At 39.4% G+C, this 27,156-nt stretch overlaps 1 long non-coding RNA gene and 1 pseudogene across 2 annotated transcripts in view; both read left to right on the top strand.

Moving 5' to 3' along the window:
- LOC143380202 (uncharacterized) overlaps positions 1-19,729 on the top strand; it is a 42,937-nt gene extending 23,208 nt beyond the window's left edge. Inside the window, exons 6-8 of one of the 2 annotated variants that reach the window (XR_013088597.1) lie at positions 9,320-9,464; positions 10,821-10,970; positions 18,695-19,729. This is a non-coding gene — a long non-coding RNA (uncharacterized LOC143380202). Of the gene's footprint in view, positions 1-9,319; positions 9,465-9,591; positions 10,614-10,820; positions 10,971-18,694 lie in introns of those variants that run through there. The other variant, XR_013088598.2, reaches the window with a different exon arrangement.
- LOC143380201 (heterogeneous nuclear ribonucleoprotein K pseudogene) lies at positions 15,132-19,729 on the top strand (annotated as a pseudogene).
- Positions 19,730-27,156: the final 7,427 nt, after the last annotated feature.

Here is a 27,156-nt window from a genome sequence, read left to right as displayed (position 1 = left end):
CCCCACCCACCCCAACCCAGTACTGGGGATTGAACCCTCTAGTGTTCTACTTCTGTTCTACTTCTCCCACCTTTTTTATAAATTTTATTTTGAGATGGGATCTTGCTAAGTTGTCCATGCTGGCCTTGAACTCGCACCCTCCTGTCTCAATCTCCTGAGAAGCTGGAATTATATGCATGTGCCACTGCTCCCAGCTCTTTTAGCTATTTAATAACTAATCTCTGGGGAAATGCAGGTGAGGGGAAAAAATCTCAAATATGGGAAGGTTGTAGAGTCAATAAATCTCTTAATTAGAGCTTTAGTCCTTAAATAGTTTTCAATTATTTTTCTTAATAAAACCTAGAAGCCTAATTTATTAATTTGTTACCTCATCTAACACACATAAAGGCCCAGTGTTAGTTCTCTAGAAGCTCACAGACTCACTGAAAATTTGATGACTTCAAGTAGCAAAGATATAGGATCCCAGCATGGTGGCACATGCTTGTAATCCTATTGATTCAGGAGGATTGCAAGTTCAAGCCCAGTCTCAGAAGTTTGAGACCCTGTCTCAAAATAAAAAGGACTGGGGATATTGCTCAGTGGTAAAGCACCCCTGAGTTCAATCCCTGGTACCAAACAAACAGAAAACAAAGATGTAGAGGTAAAGTTTTGGCAGGAAAGAATTCCCCTTTGCACTAGAAGCTTGCTCAGCTATGTACTCAGCACTGCTGTATTCCCTAGAAGCCTCTGAAAAGCAGTTTTCCAGCCAGCACACAGGGGTTGAAATACTCTTTCTTCACACCAGGAGCACCCTACTACATTGTAAATGGGAGGGTTTGATGTTCATGGTGGCATAAACTTTATGAAGGGCAATTTGGCAATAACTAATAAAAGTGTGCCACTATTTTGTCTTTTAGAACTGTTTCCTTGCACATGTAGGAAATAACTTTTTTTTAGGTGGTACTAGAGATTTAGCTCTGAGCTGTACCGTTAATTCCTTTTTATAAAACTCTGAGACAGGGTCCTCCCTAAATTTCCCAGGCAGAACTACAGCTTGTGGTCCTTTTGGCACGTCGTTGGGATTACAGGTGTGTACCTCTGCCTGGCTGAGCATCTTTGGCATGAAATTTTGTTGTTACTGAGAGATGCTTAACCTATCATAAACTTTCATTCCCTTGTTATTCCCCCTATGAAAAGCTTTGATCTTTCACAGACTAGATTTTGGTCCAGGATAGGTCCTGTGTCTCAGAACGTGACAGTTTCCTGGTTGGTTCTCTCTGCTGATAGCTGAAACACTCCAGTGTCTCCACCTGTGTTGCTCACCACTGTAGCTATTTGGGGTTAAATTTGTGCCTTGCTCAGGGTTGTACCAGTTCTTGGCTCTTCTTCCTGCTCCAATAGGGAAAGTCCCCTTACATGCTTAAAACTGAAACCAATGTATAACAGCCAGTTGGCCACCACAAAGGCGGGTCCCCACACCCATCATGTCTCCACCCTCTATAGGTTCCTAAGTACCTCTTAAATCTTTAAATCCTCATAGTTGGCCTTCTTCCTAAGAAGTTCCAGGCCCTGGCGGTTCCAGGAATCCAGCTCCTGGCAGTTTCTAAATCTAGATAAATTTTTCCTCCAGAGAGGGATTTTTGTCCCCTGCCCCCTCCCCCATGCTTTTCTTTTATGATGCACATTTTAAATTTAGCCAAGAATTGCAGAAGTATTTTAAAAGTCGAAAGAAAGCCAGTAGGTGATCTTGTCTTTCTCCAAAGAGGAGGGTTGAGGAGGCATCTTCCTGACTTCTCTGGAAACCCTTAAGTTAAGGATGCAAGTGCTCTTAAGGACGACAGAAGTAAAACAAATGACTGTAGCCACTTGGAGTGAGATAATGGCAGTGGAAGTGTGGGTATGATGGAGGTGAGGTTGTAAGGACTGAGGGATGGTCCACATATACCAAAAACCTCTGCCCCAACCTATATTGGAACCTGGGATTTTGTGTGTGTGTGGTGAGAAGAGGCACATGAAATTTTGTTGTGAAATTCCACACATCTTTATTTATTTTTGGTTCTGTGGGTTAAACCTAGGGTCTCCCACATGCTACCATCAAACTACTGCCCCCAGTTATCTTTTTTATTTTTCCCAGACTGCATTTTTTATTATATACCTCCAATTATCTTTAAAATGTTGTTTTGGGTTTTTTGTTGGTACCAGGGATTGAACCCAGGGCCACTTAACCCCTGAGCTACATCTCTGGCCCGAGTCAGGGTCTCACTTAGGGCCTCACTGAGTTGCTGAGGCTGGCTTTGAACTTGCAATCCTCCTGTCTTAGCCTCCTGAGTAACTGGGATTGCAGGTGTGCACCACCACACTTGGCAGTCTTTAATAAAGCATTGTGAGTTCAGGAATAGGTCTGTACTTCTGCTAGTTTTCTCCTACCTGCCCCTCAGTCTGCAACCTTCAGTCTGCTGGACTGCCCATGTACAACCAAAGGCTATTTGATCTCTATGGCTGGATTTAAATGATTTTAATATTTGAATATTTTATTAAATTTATGAAATATTTTGCTTGAATTTATAGAACTGCATTTGTTTCGCTTATACTTAACTCATTTCAAAAAAAATGGTAATAATTTTAAAAATTGTGGTAAAGATGCCTAATATAAAATTTACCATTTCAACCACTTCTAAGGGTATAGTTCAGAAGCACTAAATAGATTTACATTCTTATACAACCATATCACTATCCATCTCCAGAATTCTTTCATTTTCTCCAAATGAAACTCTACCCATTAAACAATAATTCCACATTCTACCTCTAGCTATTTCCCCACCACATCCAACTAGGGTGCTGCTGTATGACTAGCTCCTAGCAACTACCACTGTACTTTGTATTCTATGAATGTGCCTAGTCTACTTACTTCAAGTAAGTGGAATTCTATAATATGTGTTTTTTTTAAAAAAACAGGAAAAAATAACACAAAATTTATTACATACCTAAGGCATGGAGTATTTGATTCTAATATTTCCTTTTTTTTTTTTTTTTTCTTTTTGTACTGTGAATTGAACTCAGGGGCACTTTACCACTGAGCTGCATCCTTGGCCCTTTCTAGTTTTTATTTTGATACAGGACCTCACAAAGTTGCTGAGGCTGGCCTCAAACTTGCCATCCTCCTGCCTCAGCCTTCTAAGTAGCTGAGATTACGCAAGTACACCATCACACCTGGCATTTTTCACTGTATTTTTAAATTTTTTAAAATTTTTAATTGTATATGGACACAATATTTCTTTTTCTATTTATTTTTAGGCAAGCACTCTCCCTCTGAGCTCTACCACCCCACCCCCTTTCACTGTATTTTATTTTTTTTTAAAGAGAGAGAATTTTTTAATTTGGTGGACACAACATCTTTATTTTACTTTTATGTGGTGCTGAGGATCGAACCCAATGCCCCACGCATGCCAGGCGAGCGCGCTACCGCTTAAGCCACATCCCCAGCCTTGTATTTTTAATGTTAAATGTTGACAAGACCATTGTTAAAACTTTTAAGTCAAAAGGTAGTAGAGAAGTAATGTGCTGTAGTTCCAACTAACCAACCAATGGGTCAGCCTCCCTCCCACCCCCTTCCATGGTCCAGCCTTCTTCCCCAGTAGCAGCCCTCCTGCCTCCAGAAGTTAGAGCCTGGTTTCTGCCTCTACCCACAGGATAACACTGTCAGCAGAGCCAGCAGCCTTGGGTACAAAGCAGTGAGGACCTCCAAAGAGTCTCTGGGGAGCCATATCTTACCTTCTTTATAACTTGCTTCTTAGTAACCCTGGCCAGCTTTGAAATGGCTGGAAGCACAGCCCCTGCTGTGGAGATCAGACAAATAAGCTTCCTCCCACAGATGAGAAGATGTTCTGTCACACTAAAGTATCTAGGCAGGCTCACAGCTGTCAGAATTGTTGTTAGAAAAAGGAGCCCAGAGTTCAGTGAACCTAAAACTCAACCTCTGATTTTGGGTTGATGCTCCCAAACTCTAGACTTGACCCAAAACTCAAAAATTTAAGCCAGAGGCTGGCAAACGATGGCCTGTACCAGGTCAAATGTGGCTTGCCTACCTGTTTTTGTTTATAGTATTGTGATTGAACCCAGGGGCACTCTCCCAGAGTTGTACCCCCAGCACTTTTTATTTTTTTTATTTTGAAACAGAGTGTTACTAAACTGCCAAGACTGGCCTCAAACTTGCAATTCTTCTCTCAGTTTCCCCAGTTGTTAGGATTATAGACTCCCAGCTGTACCTCTTTTTGTAGGACTTGTGAAGTTAGAATGGTTTTTACATTTAAAGTGGTTGAAAAAAATTAAAGAATTACACTGGAGGACTTGTAATATTTATATGTAAATCAATAATGTTCATAGGGAGCTGGAGATATAGCTTAGTTGGTAGAGTGCTTGCCTTGTATGCACAAGGCCCTGGGTTCAATCCCCAGCACCACAAAAAAAAAAAAAAAGTGTAATTTTTATAAATGAAAGTTTATTAGAAAACAGCCAGGCTTGTCCAATTGTGTATTAGTCTGTGGCTACAGAGCTGAATAGTTGCAACAAAGAGTGCATTGTCTGCAGAGTCTGTTTGCCTTCTGCCCCTTTAAGATTGTTAACATCTGATCCAGGCAAACAAGTTGCCATTTTATACATACATACAGGGGGGCATGGTGACATGCACTTGTAATCCCACCAGTTTGGGAAGCTAAAGAGGGAGGATCGCAAATTCAAAGCCAGCCTCAGCAACTTATCAAGGCCCTTGGCAACCTATAAGACCCTCAAGACCCTTATGTCTCAAAACAAAATAAAAATGGCTGTGGATGTGGCTTAGTGGTTAAGCACCTCTGGGTTCAATTTTCCCAGTACCAACAAAACAAAACAGAATGTGTATATATCGTGTGTGTGTGTGTGTGTGTGTGTGTGTGTGTGTGTGTGTGATATTCATATATAATTTTTTTTGGGGGGGCGCAGTACTGGGGATTGAAACCAGGTCCTTGCACATGCTAGGCAAGCACTGTACCATAAGCTACATCCCCAGTCATTTTTTTGAGTTATTTTGAGACAGGGTCTTCCTAAGTTGCTCAGGCTGGGGTTTTGGTGGTGAGTTGTCACCTTTTTATGCTGTCTTATAGTAGTTCTGCAAACACCTTACAGGTAAAAAGGGGTATAGGAAGTAACTTTGCAAGCTAGGTTTAATGATGGTTTTCCAGTGATTTAAGGAATGTTTATTTTGCCCAAGGCCAGGTTTCAGATTTCAACAACTGCCTTTACAAATTTGTTGTCTTCTTCCCCCATCCTCCTTTTTTTTTTTTTTTTTTTTTTTTGGATAGTGCTGGGGATTAAAACTAGGGCCTCATGTATGCTAAGTACAAGTTTACCACTGAGCCATATCACCACCCCTGCAAATTATTTAACAAAACCATTTTGCCCAAGCCATTTAGAATAAACTATTCATAGAAATTTAGAAATGTCTTCTGAGGGCAATTCTGGCCCTGCCCACAGATACTGCCTTGGAGAAGAGGTAGTTCATCCTTCACTTGGACATGTATCTCCCTCAGCTATTTGTCACAGTCTGTAAATCCTTAGCCTCCATTCCCACACTTCCTTCCACACAGACCAACTTTAGAGAAATGTGGAAGCCAGCACATTTCCTTTGGCTCTACTTCCGAACGCCCTGTGTTATTCAAACTACTACCACTACCATCAGTCGCCACCATTCTCTTCACTACCATCACCACTGCCACAATCACTACCACAACCATCACCACCAAGATCATCTTGAAACTCCACTTATCTGTAGAAGACTTAGTTGAAGAAAGGAGGCAACTAATAACTAAAGAGAATTAACATTGGTCATGTCTCGGAATAACTAAGAGAGTCACCAGTGTATCTTATGGATCTAAGGGAGGCCAGAGAGCTCTGCCAGGAACATCCCATCTATTCAAGGTTGCTGATGTGTCCTCAGCTCCATAAACTAGAAGCTCTTTGTGGACTCTGTTACTGTGGTGTAAATATACTCCTATAGGTATAGAATGTTGTTTTTTAGCATATAACTCAATGGGATGATGTCTTAAGTCTGTTTCAGAATGTAAGTACTCAGTTCAATTCTTATGTCAGGACCTTCTTCCTCTAGGTTCACTTTTTTCTTTTTTCTTCTTTTTGGTGCTGTGTATTGAACCCGGAGCTTTAGGCCTGCTAAGCAAGAACCACTGAAATATACCTCCAGCTCAAGTCATCTTTATAAGAAACTCCAAGATAGAACATTTATTTCTGATTTTAATACCAAGAATAGTTGTCTTAGTCCATTTTCTGTTGCTATGACAGAATACCACAGACTGGGTGACAACCAACGCTACAAGTTCATTGTCTTATGATCTGGAGGTTAGGAAGTCCAAGAGCATTGTGTGGAAATTCGTGCTTTGTCATAATCTGGCAAAAGGGCCAGCAAGCATGTATAAGCCAGGGAGAGGGTAAGAAGGAGATATACTAACCCACGCCCACAATAATGACGTTAATCCATTCATGAAAGCAGAGGCTTCTTGATCCAATCTCTCATAGATTTTTTTTTTACCTCAATATCATGATGGCAATTAAATTTCAATATAAGTTTTGGAGGGAACATTCTAAAATTTAAGAAACTGTCTTCATCACACAGATAGGTGAATCATGCATGTAGCAAAGCAGATATTTCTTTTAACGGAGGCTGTTAAGCTGTTTGGAATCAGATAATATGGCCCAGCTCTGGTAAACGTTGAGTTCTTTAGGCTCTGAAGTTTTGAGCACCATTCTGGCTTGACACTGCTTTATTTTGCCTCAGTCTTAATTTCTGTCTTTGTTGTGGTTTGGATAGGAGGTGTCCCCCCAAACCTCCTGTGTTAATGCAGGAATGTATGGAGGTGAATTTGAATTGTGAGAATTGTAACCTAATTGTACTAATTTGAATGGTCTGAGTGGTAACTGTAGGCTATTGGGGCATAGCTCAAGAAGGTTGGTCACTAGAAACATTCCCTGAGAGGGCAGTTCTTTCCTGAGACCCCTTCCCCCAACTCTCTCTGCTTTGGAGCTGCTGTGAGCTAAGCATCTCCTGCACCCCTACTGTGCTCTTCAACCATGATGTGCTGCTTCTATGGACTGAGACCTCTGAAACTATAAGCCCCAAATAAACTTTTCTTCCTCTAAGTTGTTCTTGTCTGGTATTTTGGTCACAGTGATGCAAAAGGTGATTAACAACAATCTTGTTATAACCTATAAACTGGGACTGGGGGTGTAGCTCAATGGTGAAAAGCTTGCTGAGTGTGCTTAAGGCCCTGGGTTTGATCCTCAGCACTAAATACATACATACATTCATACATAAGAACATACATACACACGTATATATAAACAAACAAAACCCTCTAGAAAAACCTTAAAACCTCTAGAGCAAGATGGAAATTAAATGGGTAGATGTCAAATAACCTTCCCACACATACATGTTTGATATATTGTGTTAAAATGTGGGAGACCTCTGAATATTGAACATTGAAATTAGGGTTGTTGAATAATCTCCTGATAATAATTGCTGCACTGTTTCTGCAGTTTTAGCAATAGAAATATTTATCTAATCACAAATATATTGAGTACTTACTATGAGCTAGTCACTATTCTGACATTGGGCACTCAGCCATGAGGAAAAGTCAAAATTTCCTGTCCTTTAGGTTTGGGGATGTAGCTCATTGGTAGAGTATGTGCTTAGTATGTGTGAGGCTGCAGATGCGAAACCCAGCACCAGTAAAAGAATTCCTGTCCTCATTGAATTTGCATTCTACTGGCCTGATGAAATGCTCTCTGAAAAATGGAATTCATTTCTACCACTTAATAGCTGAGTGTCTTCAGGGAAAATCACTTGCCCTCTCTGGGCTGCAGTTTCATCATCAGAAAATTGGGAATGAGGTTTAACTTACTATAAGAAAAGTAAGAAGATATGTAAACATCATTGCATGGTCTCTGCTGTTTGATTCCTGTGCTTATGGCCTTGTTTAACAAAAAGCTTTTTTGTGCCTAATGTTTTTTTGTTTGTTTTGTTTTTTTGCACTGGGGATTGAACCCTGGGGTACTTAACCACTGAACCACATCCCCAGCCCTTTTTATTTTTCATTTTGAGACAGAGTCTCAACTAAATTTCTTAGGGACTTGATAAGTTGCTAAATGTAGCTTTGAATTTGTGATCCTCCTGCCTCAGCCTCTGGTGCTGCTGGGATTATAGGACTGTGCCACCACGCCTGGCCTAATGTTCTTTTTTTAAAAAAAAAAAAAATTGGGATAATAACACTTAAAGAATTGTGAGATCACTAACAGAGTTAATAAATGTGAAAACTGACACATAGGAAGTCCCCAGTAAAAGTTAACTATTCTCAATTACACCAAAGTGCTCAGTTCTATGTCTCATGTCTCTGTCTTTTTTTCCTCTGAAAATATAACATACATTTATATAATCCTATAACTGGGACTAAACAAGGTAAGAAAAGTGTGATAATTAAAATACATTCCAAGTTCCAGGCATGAAAGGCAGGATCAGAATAGGTGTGGGCTGGTGGCATGGAGGTTGGGTAGAACCCTTCATACTGAGAAGCTTCTGAGACTGAGGCTCTCTGTTGGAATCATTCCTGTTACCAATGACAGCTAAGATACTTCACTCATTGTTCTTCACCACCCCACCCACTTTTGTTTGCCATGTGGTACTTAGGATTGAACCCAGGAATGCTCTGCACTGAGCCACATCCCCAGCCCTTTTTAATTTTATTTGAGATGGGGTCTTGCTAAGTTGCCAAGGCTCACTTCCAACTTCTGACTTTCTAGGATTACAGGAGTGTGCTACCATGCCCAGTTCAATTTGTCATCCTTTTGCACATCAGAAATGCTACTTGTGGTCTGGGGTTATGGCTCAGTGGTAGAGCGCTCACCTAGCACATGCAAGGCCCTGGATTCGAGTCTCAGCACCACATAAAAATAAAGAAATAAAACAATGGTATTGTGTCCAACTACAACTAAAAATGTGAATATTAAAAAAAAAAGAAGAAGAAGAAGAAATGCCTCTTGTAAGAAGTTGCTGCTTCCCTTATTAAGGGAGGATTTCAAATGCTGTCTTCAAGAGTACTTCCAATGTTTTCCAGTGTACTGTTTTACCAGATAAAGCATTAATATGCTCTTTTTTTTTGGGGGGGGGGGGTGTATGTGGTGCTGGAGATTGAACCCAGGGCCTTGGCATGAAAAGCAAGCACTCTACCAACTGAGCTATATCCCCAACCCTTAGTATGCTCTTAAAGGAAAAAGGAACCATTTTTGTCTTTTCTCTAAGGCATTTTGAAAAGAATGATGGATGCTTTTGGTGAACAAGGAGTACCAAAGAGCAGTAAATGAGAGGGAGAATCTTCACCTCTGAGGTTGGAATAAGGAAAGTTGAGCAGATGCTTTGTGGAACTGAGTACTGACCACAGACTCAGGTACTGAAAAATGTTATGTTCTATATTTTTAAATTTCATTTAAAAAAAAAAATCTCAACCTAATTCCTATTTTTCAGTTACAGTTCCTTAGTCAGTAGTTAATGTTTTTTGTTTTGTTTTGTTACAGGGATTGAACTCAGGGCCACTCAACCACTGAGTCACATCCTCTGCTCTGTTTTGTATTTTATTTAAAGACAGGATCTCATTGAGTTGCTTAGCGCCTAGCTTTTGCTGAGGCTAGCTTTGAAGACATGATCCTCCTGCCTTGGCCTCCCAAGCTGCTGGGATCATAGGCATGTGCTGCCGTACCCAGCCAGCCAGTTAGTGTTTTTTTGATTTGTGAGGAAGGTGTAGAGGATGCTAGCATTAGGTGAGGATTCATCCTTGCTGTTGTCTTTGGAGATTCTCCCACCTTCACCCTGGGGAAGATATTGCCCTTTGGGCCCAGGATGGTTGCAGCTCATTCCCTATGGGAAAAATCTGGCTGATCCTAGATCTTCCCTAGCATGGGACCACAAGGGCTGGGGCTGTCTTGGGCCTCTTCCCTGCTGTATGCTAGGGAATTCCACAAGCTATTCCCTCCCCAGACTCCATCAGGAAGAAAGGGGAAAGCCTTCTTGCCCTCAGACAATCATGAAAACCTCTTCAGGTTGCTCTAACTGCTCCATCTCACTGGCCTCTACTGTAGCTTGGGACCTTTCTCAGATCTTTTTCTTGTTTTTCTTTTTCCTTCCTGTTTCCCCTCAATCTCTCCCACCACCACCCCAACCCCTAATCTATCTCTATCTCTCTTACTTCAGAACATTTGTTCCTGCTTCCCAAAGGGAAATTCTGACCCAACCTAATTGAATAGTCTTCTAAATCCATTCTGAATGTTATAGTCAAGACTCTAAAAAATAATCACCTTCTTATGAATCAATGGGACTCTTGGTATTTCTTTTATAACATTGGTGTCAATCCATTTCACTTATTTATATGCTGTTGCTATTTTAACTTTGAACAGTTAACTATTAGATCAATTAAGAATAAAGAGGGGCTGGGGCTGTAGATCAGTGGCAGAGTACTTACCTGGCGTGTGTGAGGCACTGGGTTCGATCCTTAGCACACATAAAAAAATAAAGGCATGCTTCCCATCTACAACTAGGAAAAAAAGAATAAAGAAAATAAGAATTTTATTTTACCTTTTTTTATTCCTTCTTGTTCATTCTTTCTTTATGTGGACCTGAGTTTTTATTTATATAATTTACCATCTCCCTAAAGAACTTCTTTTGGTATTTTGCTATTGTTGTTTCTGGGTTGGTGTGGCTCTTAAGTACTGTACAACTCTATAATAAATTTTTTTCTGCTTTGTTCAAGGTCATGGAACAACAAAATAACAAAATGTGTTCCAGTTATGTGCTGCCATTCCAGAAGTGGCCACCAGATGGCAGTCCTCCCCTCCTTTCAAATGTCTAAAGACATTGGTACAGTAAGGAGGACCTGCATCCTGGGGCTGCCAGCCACCAGGTGGTTTAAGTTTCTTGGTCTATCAACATTGCATAAAGAGAAACTGTCTATTCTCCTTCTAAAACATCCAATGGTTCTTTAGGAAGGGAGAGCTGAATCATAAAGATGGTATACTGGGACATTGAAGGTGAAGGCATCTTTAAAACCGGGTTAACCCAGAAAGTGCAGATCAAAAATGAGGACAGGAAGGCTGATCCTGTAGTTCTGTGTCTGAAGACCAGGTAAGGATCAGGATGGCAGCCTTTCCTTGGGAAACGGAGTCCCTGAAATCATCATACCTTGAAGAAGATGAGAAATCCACTCCCAAATCATCCAGGGACACAAATGCATTTGCCTCCAGGGCATGTGATAGGTGCAGCTGTTGGGGGAGGTAATTAAGGTATCATGGAAGAGCAATTTCTTCATGAAATTATTTAAATTCAAAACTGCTTAAGACACTATGCTGGCTTAAAAATACATCTGAAAGCTACATAGTTTTAAAATGTTTGGACCAGCATAACATCCAAATCTCTTACTATGTGTTGTGGGGACCTCCCAGGGTGGCACAAGCAGGACCACATATAGCAGCTTAATTCTAAGGGGGACCATTCTCATTGGAGTCTGTGAGGATAGTGCCCCTGGTGTTCCAAGGATTGTACAATGCTGCTGACAGGCATGCTAGGGTCTCTCTTCTCTGGGCTCACCTCTACCACCAGCCTCCAGACAACATTCTTCCACCTTGCAGGGGCTCTGCAATCACAAGAAAGTTGATGAGGAAGTGGATTATGTTCAGGTTGGTGGTACTATGGGGTCTCAAGTGTCCCTTTGTTTCAAATGACCTTGGATCTCCTGAGCCCAGTAGAGGCAGGTTTTGAGGTGCAACCTTACCCTGCATTCTGCTACATAGCTGCTCCTTAACAGCCCTCAGCCACAATTCCTTCTCACATGGATAATGTGGATTTAAGAAATTGCTCCCAGAATGGGTGTGGTGACAAACACCTGTAAACCCAGAGACACAGGAGACAGATGTGGAAGGATCACAAAGTTCAAGACCACTCTGAGCAACATAGTGAGAACTGCCAACAAGGAAAGGAGGAAAGAAAGAAAAAGAGGCAAAGAGCCACCTGGATTTATTTGATCCCTAGTACTGGGGGAAATTGCTTGCTGACTGATTAGACCCATAATGTAACAGCCTTCATGCCACCACTGCCTGGACCTGCACTGGTCAGCATGTGTTCCTTCCTGGCATAGGGGATCAAGAATTGAGGCTGTGTGTCAGTGGGCTAGGCAGACAACTTCCCAGAGTGGTGGTGGAGGGAAAGGCTTCCAAAGGTTTCTGTAGCACCTTGAGCCTCTGCCCAGATTGGGAGAATCTAGTCAAAGCGGGCCTTTGTCAGCTCTAGCACTTCCCAAGGTAATTAGGCATTAAAGGCGGCAATAGTTTGACTAAAGGGCCCTTCTTCTGTATTGTTTCATACTGTCAGGAATACCTCTAGAATTTCTAAAAAGAAAGGGCTCCAGGGAAACAATCTGGTTGAATGGTGATGAGAAATCAGGAGAACACCTACCAATTTGCTTTGTGAGCCTAGTAAGGACTCTGTTTTACAACTTAATACAAACAGCAGCATTCCCATAGATGCCATATTCACACTTACATGTGGACATTCTTATAAGAGTTTATTTGATTTATAAAATTGATCAAGATTATAGAGAGGCAAGCATTTCTTGATACAAATCATGCTATGGTTGAAAGGGATGTTCGTGAGCAGTGTTGGCAATAAGGAAATGTGATTGATTTTAGCATCCAATTGGGCCACTTCAGCAAGGAATACATTGGGAATGAGAACTGTCTCAAAAATAAATAAATAAAAATAAAGAAGACTAGTAAGGTAGCTCAGGGGTTACATGCCCTGTGGGTTCATTCCCCAATACCAGAAAAAAAAAAAAAAATGTTGGTGTTTTGAGTACCAATGGAGGAGATATTATGTGGACTGACTTTAAAGGGAAAAGGTGGGAGAAGTGTCAAGATAAAAGGAGGAAGGTTTAGGAAGACTCTCCAAGACTAGGAAGGTTCAGAAGTCTGAAATGTACTCAAGAAGCTGAGACACCCCTCCCCCGACTCTCCATATACAAGGAAGAGTCTTTCCCTCCAGAAGCACCAGTCTGGTAGGTATACCTGATACAGTCTTGTATGTTTAAGAACAGGGCAGGTTATAAGAAATGAATCATTAGGCAGTTTCATCATTTCTTGAATAGCATAGGGTGCATTTAACCAAACCTATATGGCATAGGTCAGTCACTCCTTGTTATGGCCTATATGTAGTCAAGAGCTATAGGAAGGCAGGTGCCTCAATGCACATCTGTAATCCCAGGGACTTGGGAGACTGAAACAAGAGGATCACATGTTCAAGGCCAGTCTAAGCAACTAAGTGAGAACCTGTCCCAAAATAAAATTAAAATGTCTGAGGATGTAGCTCAGTGGTAGAGCACCCTTGGGTTCGATCTCAGTAGTTCAAAAAAAAAAAAAAAGTACAGTACATATTTTAGTCAGCATTGTGTCACTGTGACAAAAAGACCCAATAATAACAACTTACAGGAGGGAAAGTTTATTTTGGCTCAAGGATTTAGAGATTCAGTCAATGATCACCGACTCTATATTTCTGGGCCTGAGGTAAGGCAAAACATCATGACAGAACGGTGGGACAGAAGAAAGCTGCTCAATTCACGATAGCCAAGAAACAGATAGTCAGGGAGAGAGCAGGGATGGAGGGAGCTCTTCTTACCAAAGACAAAATATAAACCACAAATGTATGCCTCCAGTGATCTACTTCCTCCTATATACTATACCCTACACTCCTACAGTTACCACCCATCAAAGAATTCAAATGGATTAGTCCACTGATTAGATTACAGCTCTCTTAATCTAATAATTTCACCTCTGAACATTCCTATAATGTCTCACACATAAGCTTTTGGGGAGGACATCTTATTCCAAACCATAACAGGACAGTAAGTAGGTAAACCAGTAATTTAATAATTTATTGTCATTATCAAGTATGTGCTGAATATAATTGTATGTACTATTTCTTTTCCTGTGGTGTGCTAGGGATTAAACCCAGGGTCTCTCGCATGCTAGACAAGTGCTCTACCACTGAGCTATACCACCAACCATGTTTATTTTATTTTGAGATAGGGACTCATTGAATTTCCCAGGCTGGCCTAAAATTTACAATCCTGCCTCAGCCTCCCAGCTAGTTGGGATTACAGATGCATTACACCATGCCTGGCTTGTACTGTACTTTTATATAAACGGCAGAAAAGTAGATTTATTTCTACCAGTATCCCCATATACATGAGAATGATGCTTTGTTCTATAAGATTGCAAAAAGAAAAAACTTTTCAGCTCTATTACAATTTTATGGGACCACAATCATATGTCCTATCATTGACTGAAACATCATTTATTTGGTACATGGCTATGTTGAGATCCAGGTTCAGATTTAATTTCATTTAGAAAAATACAGTAATGTAGCAGGGTGTATTGGCACATGCCTATAATCCCAGCAACTTGGGAAGCTGAGACTTGAGGATCACAAGTTTGAGGCCAGTCTCAGCCACTTAGCGAGCCCTTGGCAACTTAGTGAGACCCTGTCTCAAAAAAAAAAAAAATGACTGAGGATATGGCTCAGTGGTAAAGCACCCCTGGATTAAATGCCCACTATCAAAAAACTAATTAATTATAAAAAAAGGAAAATACAATAATGTAGACAGAGGAGCCAGCACCAAGTCTAGGGTATATGAGCAATGCCTTTAAAGTGAAGGAGTCTGAGCTGGGAGTCAGGTACAGGATTAAGTTAAGTAGCATGGAAGGCCAGAAGATAGAGATGATAGAGACCTGGGGCAGACATAAGGCTCAGGATAGTATATAAAGGAACCATCCTTTCTTAAACATGAAACAAAATTAAAAGACATAATGGAAATGCTGAACAGAGTTATGTATAATTTTAGTGAATAAATTACATTATAATAGGCTGAGAGAAAATATTTTCAACATAGATTAATTCTGATTAACATCCCAAACCCCTACTTATCCATAGCCAAAGGACAAAGAGACCAGCAATGTCTTGCCTGCCTCCAACTTATTTGTAGCCTATAGATTGGTGTGTCCATTAATACAAGAAAATGGAAACTGAATGACCAGATGAAATCTTCCCCAACATTGAAACCAATGGCAAATTTGGTAATTGCGCTGTAGAAGATACGAAAGAGGAACAAGCATTTAAAAGGTCTTAAAAAGAGAGATGAGATGGTTGAATTATGCATTCTGCTTCAGAGCAAGAATGCTGGGCAGCAATTGGAAAAGGAGATGATGCTATTAAAGCTAAAATAATATTAGACTAAAATACCATTGTTTCAATCCTAGACAGCAGTGGCCCCACGCACATATTGAATATCAGTGCTGATATTGAAATAACTGGAGAAATTTGGAAGGAAATTATATCTTCCTTGGAAGAGGGCCTGCAGTTGCCATCACCCACTGCAATCTACCATTTGAATCTGCTATGGAATGTTTAAATTACCTTTGACTACAAGTTGAGACAGTGATTCTTCAGTCTGGGAGAAGGAATTTTGGGGTCAAAGGTCTAAAAGAACTCTGAGGGAACATCAAGACAAAAATCAAGTTTTTCCAGGAATTCTGTCTTCATTCCACTGACAGAGTTGTTCTATTGGAGGAAAGCCTGATAGGATGATATAACACATAAAGATCGTCCTTGATCTTATATCTGAATCTCCCATCAAAGGATATGCTCAGCCTTATAATCTCAATTTTTATGATTCTGGTGTTTTTACAGTGAGTTTTGATCACCACTCTGGATGTCCTGTGGGATTTCCCATATGGAAAGAGGTAGTTTTGACAGAATGGTCCCTGGTCAGGGTGGGTGGCCCAATCCTCATTCTAGAAGAGAATATGATATGAACCCTCATCAAGATCACCACCTCCTCCTCCTGGTGGAGGTGGTCTGGGTGGTAGATGGTGTTGGAATCTTCCTCTCCCAAGCTCTTAGAAAGGGAGACCTAATGACCTATGACAGGGAGGAAGACCTGGAGACTGCTATGATGGCATAGTTTTCAGGGCAGATGAACTTGGAACTCTGCAATAGTTCTTATGCAGGGAATCATGTTTTATGTGGGAGAGATACTGGGGATTGAACCCAGGTTCAATCCTGCTAAACTAGGTCCCCAGCCCTTTTTTATTTTTGAGACAGGGTCTCACTGAATTACTTATGCCCTTGCTATGTTGCTTGAACTTGTGATCCTCCTGTCTCAGTTTCCAGAGTTGCTGGGTTTACAGGCAATTGCCACTATGCCTGGTTTATATGGTGATCTTGGTGGACCTATTATTACAACATAAATAACTATCACCAGAGATTTGGCTAGACCTATTATTGGCAAAGGTGATCAGTGTATTAAACAAACCCACCATGAATTAGGAACATCAATCAAAATTGATAAAACTTTAAAAGGATCTGAAGATGGGAGCATAACCATTTTAGGAACACAAGACCCATACAGAATGTATCATATTTTCTGCAGAATAGTGTGAATCAGTAAGCAAATGTTGAAGGATTCTAATGCAGGATAATTGTGTGTGTGTGAGAGAGAGAGAGAAACAATATTCTGGAACGTTTTTCTAAGACTCGTGACGAACTGAAGGAATCCTACAATCTTTTTAAAAACCTACTTTTGTTTAAAAAAGTAGCAGTCCTATGATTCACAGGCTCTCTGCATTTGAGGTGCAGTGAAATCTCTGCTGTTCACCCAGATACAATGTTTTAGTTCCTTCTAAACATGGTTGGTGGAGGGAAAGGCAGGCAAAAACTTAACTTTGAAACAGCAGCAGAGAGAGTGAATTTAAATTTTTGTTCATTGTTGGTGATTTAACCTCCAACCCCTACCCCATAATTATTGTGAGCACCTTACTTTGTGGTCTCTGTAAATGTTTGAGGGGATGGGACAGGAAGGAAAGTAACAATAGTCTACCTGTCCCTGGCATCTATTCAAAACAGTGTGCAGAATATAATGCTCTTTGGTAAGAAACATTCCTACTTTTAAAATAAATTTAATGAACCTATAAAAAAGAGAGCAAATTTATATGATTAGGTAAATAACAAAAGAAGAAATACAGTTGACCAATTAGCTTATAGGAAATACTCAACCTCATTAGTAATCATTGAAATGCCAACTTAAAGGATATACTGTACTATCCACTAACGTGATAATAATTTAAAGATTATTACATATATTGATAAATACTATTTCCTTAATAAAGAATTTATTTATTTACTTACTTATTTGGATGACTTGTCTGGATTGAACCTGAGTCTCATGCTTCCTATTACTACTGAGCCAAACCCTAATCCCAGTTCTCTATCTTGATTGAGGCAGTGATTATACAAATCTACTCGCAGTAATAAAATGACATATACACAGATGATATACCAATATAAAATTCTGATTTTGATATTATAATCATGTCAGAGTAGAAACTGTCTTTGCAATTTCAGGTGAATCTAATTTTTTAAGAAAAAAATGTTAAAGAATAAAATTTAAAAGACAAAAAAATAAGTATAAAAGAATAAACTACAAACAAGAAGGGAGGGACAGAGAGAGAACAAGAAAGGAGACACAAAGCCCAGGTAAATAAAACATTGGGGCTAGGGCTAGGCAGGGCAGACTAGGGGAGAGGGGCTGATCATGGTAAAGGATAGGCACAGATGAATATGGCATTACCAGCAACACCAATTTGTATTCCAAGATCATATTCTGATCTTTCTTTCTGATTTCATTCTGGAATACTGTTTTTTGAAGTATACAGTTCTAACTCAATCCTCTCCTTCCAATAATACCTGTCCTTAGGAAAGATTCTATTTTGTGTGTGTAGTGGTGGGAATTGAACCCAGGGCCTTACACTTGCTAGGCAAATATAACACCCCTGAGTCACATCCCCAGTCCAGAAAAGATTCTGTTTTAGTCAGCTTTTCTGCTGCCATAACCAAAAGACATGACAAGAGCAATTTTAGAGGAGGAAAAGTTTATTCAGTGCTCATGATTTCAGAGATCTCAGTCCATAGACAGATGGCTCCATTGCTTCAGGCCCAAAGTAAGGCCGAACACCATGGCAGAAAAGTATAGTAGAGGAAAGTAGCTCAGGACATGGCTACTAAGAAGCAGAGGGAGAGCTCTGCACACCAAAGACAAAATATAAACCCCAAGGCATGCCCCCAGTGACCTGCTTTCTCCAGCCACCCCCGGCCTGCCTACAATTATCACCCAGTTGATTCCTATTAATGGATTAAAACAATGGTTAGATTATAACTCTCATAATCTGATTATTTCACTTCTATTCTTACATGGTCTCACATGAGCTTTTGGGAGACACCTCACATCTAAACCTTAGCAGATTATGACACTTATGCTCCCATTTTCAGAAACTTGTTTTTCATGATGAAGTGAAGATATAAAGTCATTCGATACATCAATCAAGAATGGTGAGATTTGTGGATAGAAAATGTTGAAAGGCAATTTTATAAATATGTCTTTGGGTGTGTATAGTGCATTGGAACTCAGTTTTGCAGCTGAAGAAACTGAGACTTGAAAAAGTTATCTAACTTTCCCAAAGTGGCCAGGTGCTCCCATCAGGATAGAGTTGCTTCTTAGGACCTTTATTTATTTTTTTTTTTCAGGTGCTGGGTATTGACCTTGCATATGCTAGGTAAGCACTCTCTCACTTAGTTCCATCCGCAGCCCTCCTTAGTACTCTTGGAACCATCCCACCCGTTGGTAGTTCAAGGCTGCCTCCTTGACCTTTGGAGACTAGGGCAGCCAGTCTCAGCAGGGGCTATGTACAGAGGCATGCCTTTTCAGCCTCCCTTGAAACAGTATTATGTAGTTCTCAGACTTGGTGTCTGTGTAAAAAACCCTTCTCGCTTCAAGATTAGGAAAGATACTCTTTACATTTTTCTAAATTACATTACAATTCTTTTTTTTTTACATTAAACATCTTTAATATAATCTGGAATTTGTTTCTTATTATTATTATTATTTTTTTTTGGTACTGGGGATTAAACCTAAGAGTACTTTACCCCTAAATCACATCACCAGCCCTTATCATTTTTTATTTTAAGACGGTTCTCTTTAAATTGTTAGGGCCTTGCTAAGTTGTTGAGGCTGGCCTCAAACTTGCAGTCCTCCTGCTTCAGCCTCCCAATCCCAAATTGCTGGGATTACAGATGTTTGCCACCACATTCGACTGGAATTTCTTTTGATGTATATTATTAAAATATCTATTAAAAATTTTAAACTAATTATCATTTATTCACTTAAGTGGTATTTATGTTCCATTTATTGAATAATTTATTTTTTTTCCAACACTCATTTGAAGTACTTTTTTGTTTTTGCAGTACTGGGGACTGATTGAACTCAGGGCCTTGCACATACATGCTAGGCAAGCGCTCTGCCAATGAGCTGCACCCTCAGCTTTGAAATACTATTTTTATTATATATATACAATGATTAATGTTTGAATCTATTTCCCCCATCAATTCCATTGATCTAGCTGGCTATTCTAGCACCAGTGCCAAACTTTAAAATTTATTGTAGGTTTATAAGATGTTTTTCTGATAATGTGAACATTTGTGATGGTTAATTTTAGATGTTATTGTGACTGGATTGAGGGATATTCAGATAACTAATAAAGTGTTGTTTCTGAGTCTGTCTGAGAGGGTGTTCCTGGAAGAGAATGGTATTTCAATTGGTAGACTGAATAAGGAAGATTTGCTTTCCACCCAATGTAGGTGAGCACTGTCCAAACAGCTAAAGTTCTGGGCTTCTCTGGCATTTGAATTCCAGGACTTATATCAGTGACTCTCTGGGCTCTCAGGCCTTTGGACTTGAACTAAGAATCATACTGCTAATGTCATCTCTCTCTCTCTCTCTCTCTCTCTCTCTCTCTATATATATATATATATATATATATATATATGTGTGTGTGTGTGTGTGTGTGTGTGTGTGTGTATCCTATTGGTTTTTTCTCTGTGGAGAACCCTCCCTAATAAAACATTTGTCCCCTAAATTTAAAAAATATATATTTTTCTCATATGTTTTCTTCTGAAATGATTTGTTCTTTTCAAAAGATAATTTCATTGAAGTCTTAATTTTATCTATTTTTCTCCTTGAATTATGCTTTTTTTAAAAAATGTTTTATCATTTAGTCCTTTGTTTATCATCTTTTCTTAAATTTTTTGTATTACATAGAATTGTACTCAGCTGCATATGACAGAATGCACCTTAAAACCCAGTGACTGAGCTGGGCATTGGCACATGCCTGTAATCCCAGTGGCTTGGGAGACTGAGGCAGGAGGATTGTGAGTTCAAAGCCTCCCTCAGCAACTGAGAGGTATAAGCAACTCAGTGGGACCCTGTCTCTAAATAAAATACAAAACAGGGCTGGGGACATGGCTCAGTGGTCGAGTACCCCTGAGTTTAAACCCCAGTACCCCCCTCAAAAAAAAAAAAAGTGACTGAAATTTCACAGAAGCATATTCCTCTCCCAGATAAAGAGGTCTAGAAGTAGCATTCAGGCCTGTTATAGTGGCTCTGAGGTCACAGGCTCAGAACTAAAGCATCTTCTAGCTCTCTGCTCCATGATCCAACATTTAATTTTTCTCCTTAGGACATTTCATGGCCTTGGGTGAGAGTGGGCTAGGCTTGGCCTGACATGGACTGGTGCCCATATCCAGAAAGACAAATGCCTGACAGAATCCAGGTGCTTATAGGAGGAAATGGGAAATAAACTTCAAACAGTGGTGGTTCATTTTATGTGCAGACTTGATTAGACCCCATGCCCAGTAACTTAATCACACAGTCTAGATATTGTTGTGAAGGTATGTTGTGTCATTAACATTTACAGTCAGTTGACTTGAAGTAAAAGAGGTTGTCTTTGTGGGCAGGCGGCATCCAATCAGCAAAGGCCTTAAGAGCAAAACTGTTTCCCTGAGAAAAAGGAATTCGAATCTAAGAGTATAACAGAAAAACGGTTCTGGCCTATAGATCTGACCCATAGACTTAAGATTAGCCAGGGATTGTGGGAGCCAATTCCTTAAATCACCACCACCCTCCATCATATGTGTGTGAGTGTGTATGCGTATGCACTATTGGTTCTGTTCCCTAACTGATACAAGTACCAAACATGCTCCTGGGACCCCAGAACAGCTTCAGCAATTAGTGTTTTTTTATTTTTTGGTGCTAAGAATGGAACCTAAGGCCTCCAGCATTCTAGGCAAGTGCTCTACCACTGAGCTACATCCCTCCTCCCAGCCATTACTATTTATGTCATGTCATTCTGAGGCCTGTTCACACAACCCCTGGGATTCAGCTTCTTTACTGGGCCCCAAGCCATGTTGCTGAGGCCATCCACCCTGGTTTTCAGCCTAGACTGTCTTGAGTTGTTAGTATTGCTGTATCTATGGTGTGGTTTTCTATTAGTGCTTTAATGAATCATTCTAAATGTAAATTGTGTGTGTTGGGGGGCGGATGCTGGGAATTGAACCCAGGGACATTCTACTGAGTTACTCCCTGACCCCAATTCTTTTCTTTTTGAGACAGAGTTTTTCTAAGTTGCCCAGGCTTGTCTTCAATTTGCCTTAGCCTCTGCAGTAGCTGGGATTACAGGATCATGCAACCATACCTCACTGAGAGTAAATATTTTATCAGTAGCCTAGTTCACTTTGCTAGATTTTTATTTCTTCAAAATTAGGGCAGAAGATAAAATAATTTTGTGATAAGTGAAATCCATTATCATGTTGACCACAGATCTGACTTCCATAGAGTTGGACTCATTGAGTAGTACTTATACATTACTCTGTTTTTTAAAAAAGCCACTTTCTATGAATGCTGATCTGATACATTCTGATTCTTATTTTTTAAGCTTTTTATTTAGAAATAATTTTAAACCTACAAATACTTATAAGAACAATACAAAAATCTCTCATGTACTCTCCACCTGGATTCATAAACTATTAGTATTTTGTTACATTTACTTTCTCTCCCTCCACCTACATACACACACACAGAGAGAGTTGTTATTTTACTGAACTGAGAGTAAGTTGCACATAAATGACCCTTCATTCCTATACTTCAACTTGTGTCTCCCAAGGGCAACACATTCACTTACATAATCACAGTGAAGTGATTAAAATCAGGAACTTCAACATTGCCAGTATATTATTATTATCTAATAATAATCCTCATTCAAATCTCACCAATCACTCAATAATATCCTTTACAGCATTTATTTTTTCAATGCTGAATCCAGCTGTGATATCACTTAGTCTTTTAAAATCTGAACAGTCTGCCTTGTAATCTTCATATTTTGGAAGAAAATAGCCAGTTGCTTTGCAGAATGCCCTTTACCTTGGGTTTGTCTTGTGTTTCCTAATGCTTGGATTCAGGCTATACATTTTTGGCAGGAATATCATAATTGAAACTTAGGGACTCAAGCATGCTAGGCAAGTGCTGTACCACTAAGCTAAGTCCCCAGCCTTCTTGTTATTTTAAATAATATCACATGACCTACATCCAAACCTATCTTTGTCTTCCCTTGCCCTAGTCAGTATGATTGGGTCAACAATGAGCCAGTGCACATTTGGTTCAGGATTTTTGCCTAAACTAAATAAAGGGAAATTCTTTTCTGCTACTCTTATACCCCAGAGGTTCCTTGAGTTGCAGCAGCCATATTGGAACCATAAGGGGAGAGTCAGTTTGGGAATGAAGAAGCACATGGAGAAAGAGAAAGGTCCCTATAACATTGTTGGACTATCTCCAGCAAGCACACTGAAAGCAAAACCAACTCCTTGGACTTCTTATTTATCTGAGTAAATAAATCCTCTTGCTTAAAACAGGTTGTATAGTTGTTATTGTTGTTGTTGTTGTTGTTATCATCATCATCATCATCATCATTTGGTCACAAACCAAAGAATCTCCATGATAAGATCATGTACATTATTGATATTTTTTTGCATGAAAAAGTCAGATCAAATAACCTGGACATCTGAGCAGCAGAAAACAAAATAGTGATAACATTTGTATTAAAAAAGTAATTCAGAGAAAAGCTTCTACTTAGTTATGTATTTTTGGTACCAGGGATTGGAGCCAGGGGCACATAACTACTGAGCCACATACCCAACCCTTTTTTATTTTTTATTTTGAGACAGGGCCTCATGAAGTTGCTTAGGGACTCCTAAGTGGCTAAGGCTGGCTTAGAACTTGTGATCCTCCTCCCTCAGCCCCCCAAACCACTGGGATTACAGGTGTGCATCACCACACTCAGCTGAAAAGCTTCTTTTTAGCCAGATTTAGTCTTTGACTACTCTGATTTAAAAGTGAGCATTTTTTCTTGGCAGAGTTGCCTTAATAGAAAAGTGTTTCTCTATAATGTACAAAAATTCTTTAGTAAGTTTAGGTGTTTGATAGCCTTAAATGGTATTTACAGAACAAATGGTTAGCATTGAGGTTTAGTCTTCTGAATTTCATCAGGGAGTTTAAAAAAAAATAATAAGTTCACTGTCCTTTCAGTTTTAAATCAGGAAACAGAATTCTACAATCCCATATTTTGTCAGTAATCTAGGTTTTCTGTTCATTTTACCTGTAAGAAAGTGAGGTTTAGAAGAGTATATTTGTTTATCCTAAGCTATGACCTGGGCCTAAGACCCAGGACTTAGCAGATGCCTGACAAACTGTAGTTGAATAAATGGAAAAAGCAACGAAATTACTATAGTGAATAGCCATAGTTCCTTCTGTTTTTCTGGCCCTAACTGTTATAGTTTGGATCTGGAATGTTTCTCAAAGGCTCCTCTGTGGAAGGCTTGATCCCCAGCTGATAGTAATATTGGGAGGTGGTGGAAAGTTTAGAAGATGGGGCCTAGTTGGAATAATTAGGTCAATGGGGGATGTCCTTGAAGGTCATATCTTGTCTGAGTCTCCTTTCTTTTCCTCTTTTTCTCTCTTCCTTTCCTGTGTGTCAAGAGGTAAGAGGCCTTTTCTGCTCCCAAGTTCCCACTGCCATGGTCATTCTGCCTCATTTTAGACCCAAAGCAATGCAGTCAACTGACCATGACTGAAATCTCTGAAATCATGCATCAAAATAAATATTTCTTCCTTTTAAGTTGTTTATCTCAGGTATTATGTTACAGAAATAAAAATCTGACTAACTCACTAGCCATTGGGTTTCACCAACCCACCATTTGCTTTTTCCACCATTTGCTTCTTCCACCATTTGCTTTAGCACAGATTTTCACTAGTGTTGGCTTCCTAGGTCTTGCCTGATACAGATTCTATGACACATTGATATCTAGCAAGTTCATCCTTTCCTTTTCAGGGATCAGTGCCATAGGAATCAACCAACTTTATTATGAGATCTCTCTCTCTCTCTCACTCAACCCAGAGTACTTAACCTCTGAGCCATATATATATAGTTAGAGACAGTCTTGCTAAGTTGCTGAAACTGGCTTTGAACGTGTGATCCTCCTGCCTCAGCCTCCTGAGCTGCTGAGATTACAGGTAGCACCACCATGCCTGGCTTCATGATCTCATTTTATCATCTCTTTATACAATGTGTTGGCCATAAAATTAATTTATGTTATTTATATGGGAACCTGAAAAACTTTCTCTCTTCCAGGCAGTACTGAGTCTCACCCTATGTACTTTGTGGAAAATGTCCTGGATACTTTAGAATCCTGCTTTGGAACTTCAAACAGAGAAATGAAATCACATAAATGAGTAAAATTTTTTGTTTTCTGTTACAACTTCTATAATTGCCCAGGTATCTAAAGTCTTGCTAATTCTCCCTCTGAAATATCTTTTATATCTTTCTTGCTTTCCTATTCCTATAGTCAGTGGTGTGTGATGGAACTTGAAAGAGCTAATACTTAATTTTCAGAAAGTGGTCAAGTCGGTTATTATATGGTTGACATCTTGAAATATTGGTAATATTGGTAATAATTCATACCACAAAAATCAGCAAATGATACACATCAACTGCTTCTCATCTTTAGCCTGAACTGAGCAGATGGGTAGACATTTACCAGCATCTCACCACATATAGGTCTTTCCCTAATTTAAGTCTTTATTAGTTTTTTTTAAGTTGTAGATGGATACAATATCTTTATTTTATTTATAAAAACCCATATAGATTCAACACCATATATAAATAAAATAAAGTATTGAACCCAGTGCCTCACCTATGCTAGGCAAGCATTCTACCACTGAGCTACAACCCAAGCCCCTTTATACTTTTTGCCTGGACTGTTAAAAAATCTTACTAACCAGTATTTCTGCACTTGGATCCTTTTCATTCTAGCAAATTTTTAGAGTATTTTTTACTATAAATAACAGAAAACCTCATTACAGATTTCTCAAATATGAAAAAAAATATTATTTCACATACCAAAAAGTTCAAAGATAGGGCACTTTCAAGAAAACCCTACACCTCACAGGCTCACCAAGTGCCCAAATTCTTTCTATTTTTCAACATTGCCCCTCTCATCTTGTTAGTATTTCCCTTAATGGCTTTAAGACAACTGTCATGATTCAAATATCACATCCTTTCGTAATGACATTTATATATTTTCACTATGTACAATTTTCTAAAAAGCCAGTAAGCAGATTTCCCCTTGAGTCTCTTTTGACAGAATCAAAACCCACACTGGTTTTTGTTTTTTTGTTTGGTACCAGGGATTGAACCCAGGGGCACTTAACCTCTGAGCCACATCCCAGCCCTTTTTTATATTTAGAGACAGTCTTGATGAGTTGCTTAGGGTCTCACTAAGTTTCTGAAGCTGACTTTGAACTCTTGATCCTCCTGTTTCAGCCTCCCAAGCCTCTGGCATTACAAGGCATGTGCCACTACACCCAATCCACACTGGTTCTTAAGACAATTACTAACTAAGGTAATAGAATTACCAGGATTGGTTCAGATCACTGGTTCCCAACCCTTTAAAATGAACATATTATTATATATTAAATATTTCATAATACTCCTTTTTTGAAATGAAAATCAAAGATGATAAAACCTACCCACACATATAAAAATATAAATCACTATAAACCCTAACTGGGATATAAACCTGAAATAAAGATAATTATTAAAAATTAAGGGGCTGAGGACATAGCCCAGTTGGTAGAGTGCTTGCCTTACATACACGAGGCCCTGGGTTCAATCCCCAGCACCACCAAAAAAAAAAAATTATATGTATGTGCATTTCAATATATATGACAAATTGTATTATGGGTCCCCATTATTTCTTGCTCTCCCTATATCAGAATTATACACTTCAGCCTGATGGCTTGTGACTTACATTATCTCAATTTAGATAAGGCTTGCTTTACAACTTGCTTTGACCAATGTTATATGAAAGAAAGTGGCACGTCTGAGAAAAGCTTGAAAAGCCATCAAATGACTCCAGTATTCCTCTTTTCCTTTGCCATAATAACAGTTTTACTTGGCTTTCCATATGAAAAATTGTGGAACAGATGCAAAATAGCAACTAATATGTAAACATATACATCTTTGTAGTTATAAGGCATTGAGATTTGGCAAGGGGCTGTTTGTTACCATAATATAACCTATCAAAATCTGACTAACACAATATGAAATAAGATATTCTAGCATATAAAAAAGAAGTCTGCATTTGATGAATGTTTTCACCTATGTTTTGTGACCCAGCAGCTTTAGATAAACACTGATACCAATGAAAGAATTTAGAAACCAAGATATTTCTATTAGTGCCACGATTTTCTGCAGTGGTGATCAACTCTTAGTGAAGCTGTAAGTTAAAAAAAAAAAAAAGCATCCTACCAGGAACTGTGGCACACACCTATAATCCCAGCTGCTAAACCAGCCTCAGCAACAGCAGGCGCTAAGCAACTCAGTGAGACCCTGCCTCTAAATAAAATACCAAAAAAGGGGGGTGGGGTGGGGATGTGGCTCAGTGGTTGAGTGCCCCTGAGTTCAATCCCCAGTACTCCACCCAAAATAAGCATCTTTCAATTTATATAGTAGTTTACATCCTGGAAAATGAAGACTATAATAAAATTTGGCAAAATTGGTTGCTGCCAGACTTATATAATTATGAAGAAATCCTTCATCTAC

Source organism: Callospermophilus lateralis, chromosome 14 (assembly GCF_048772815.1).
Source record: "Callospermophilus lateralis isolate mCalLat2 chromosome 14, mCalLat2.hap1, whole genome shotgun sequence".
NCBI classification, from domain to species: Eukaryota; Metazoa; Chordata; class Mammalia; order Rodentia; family Sciuridae; genus Callospermophilus; species Callospermophilus lateralis.
The sequence above is the reverse complement of the archived record's forward strand: the minus strand, read 5'-3'. Positions and strand labels throughout refer to the sequence as shown.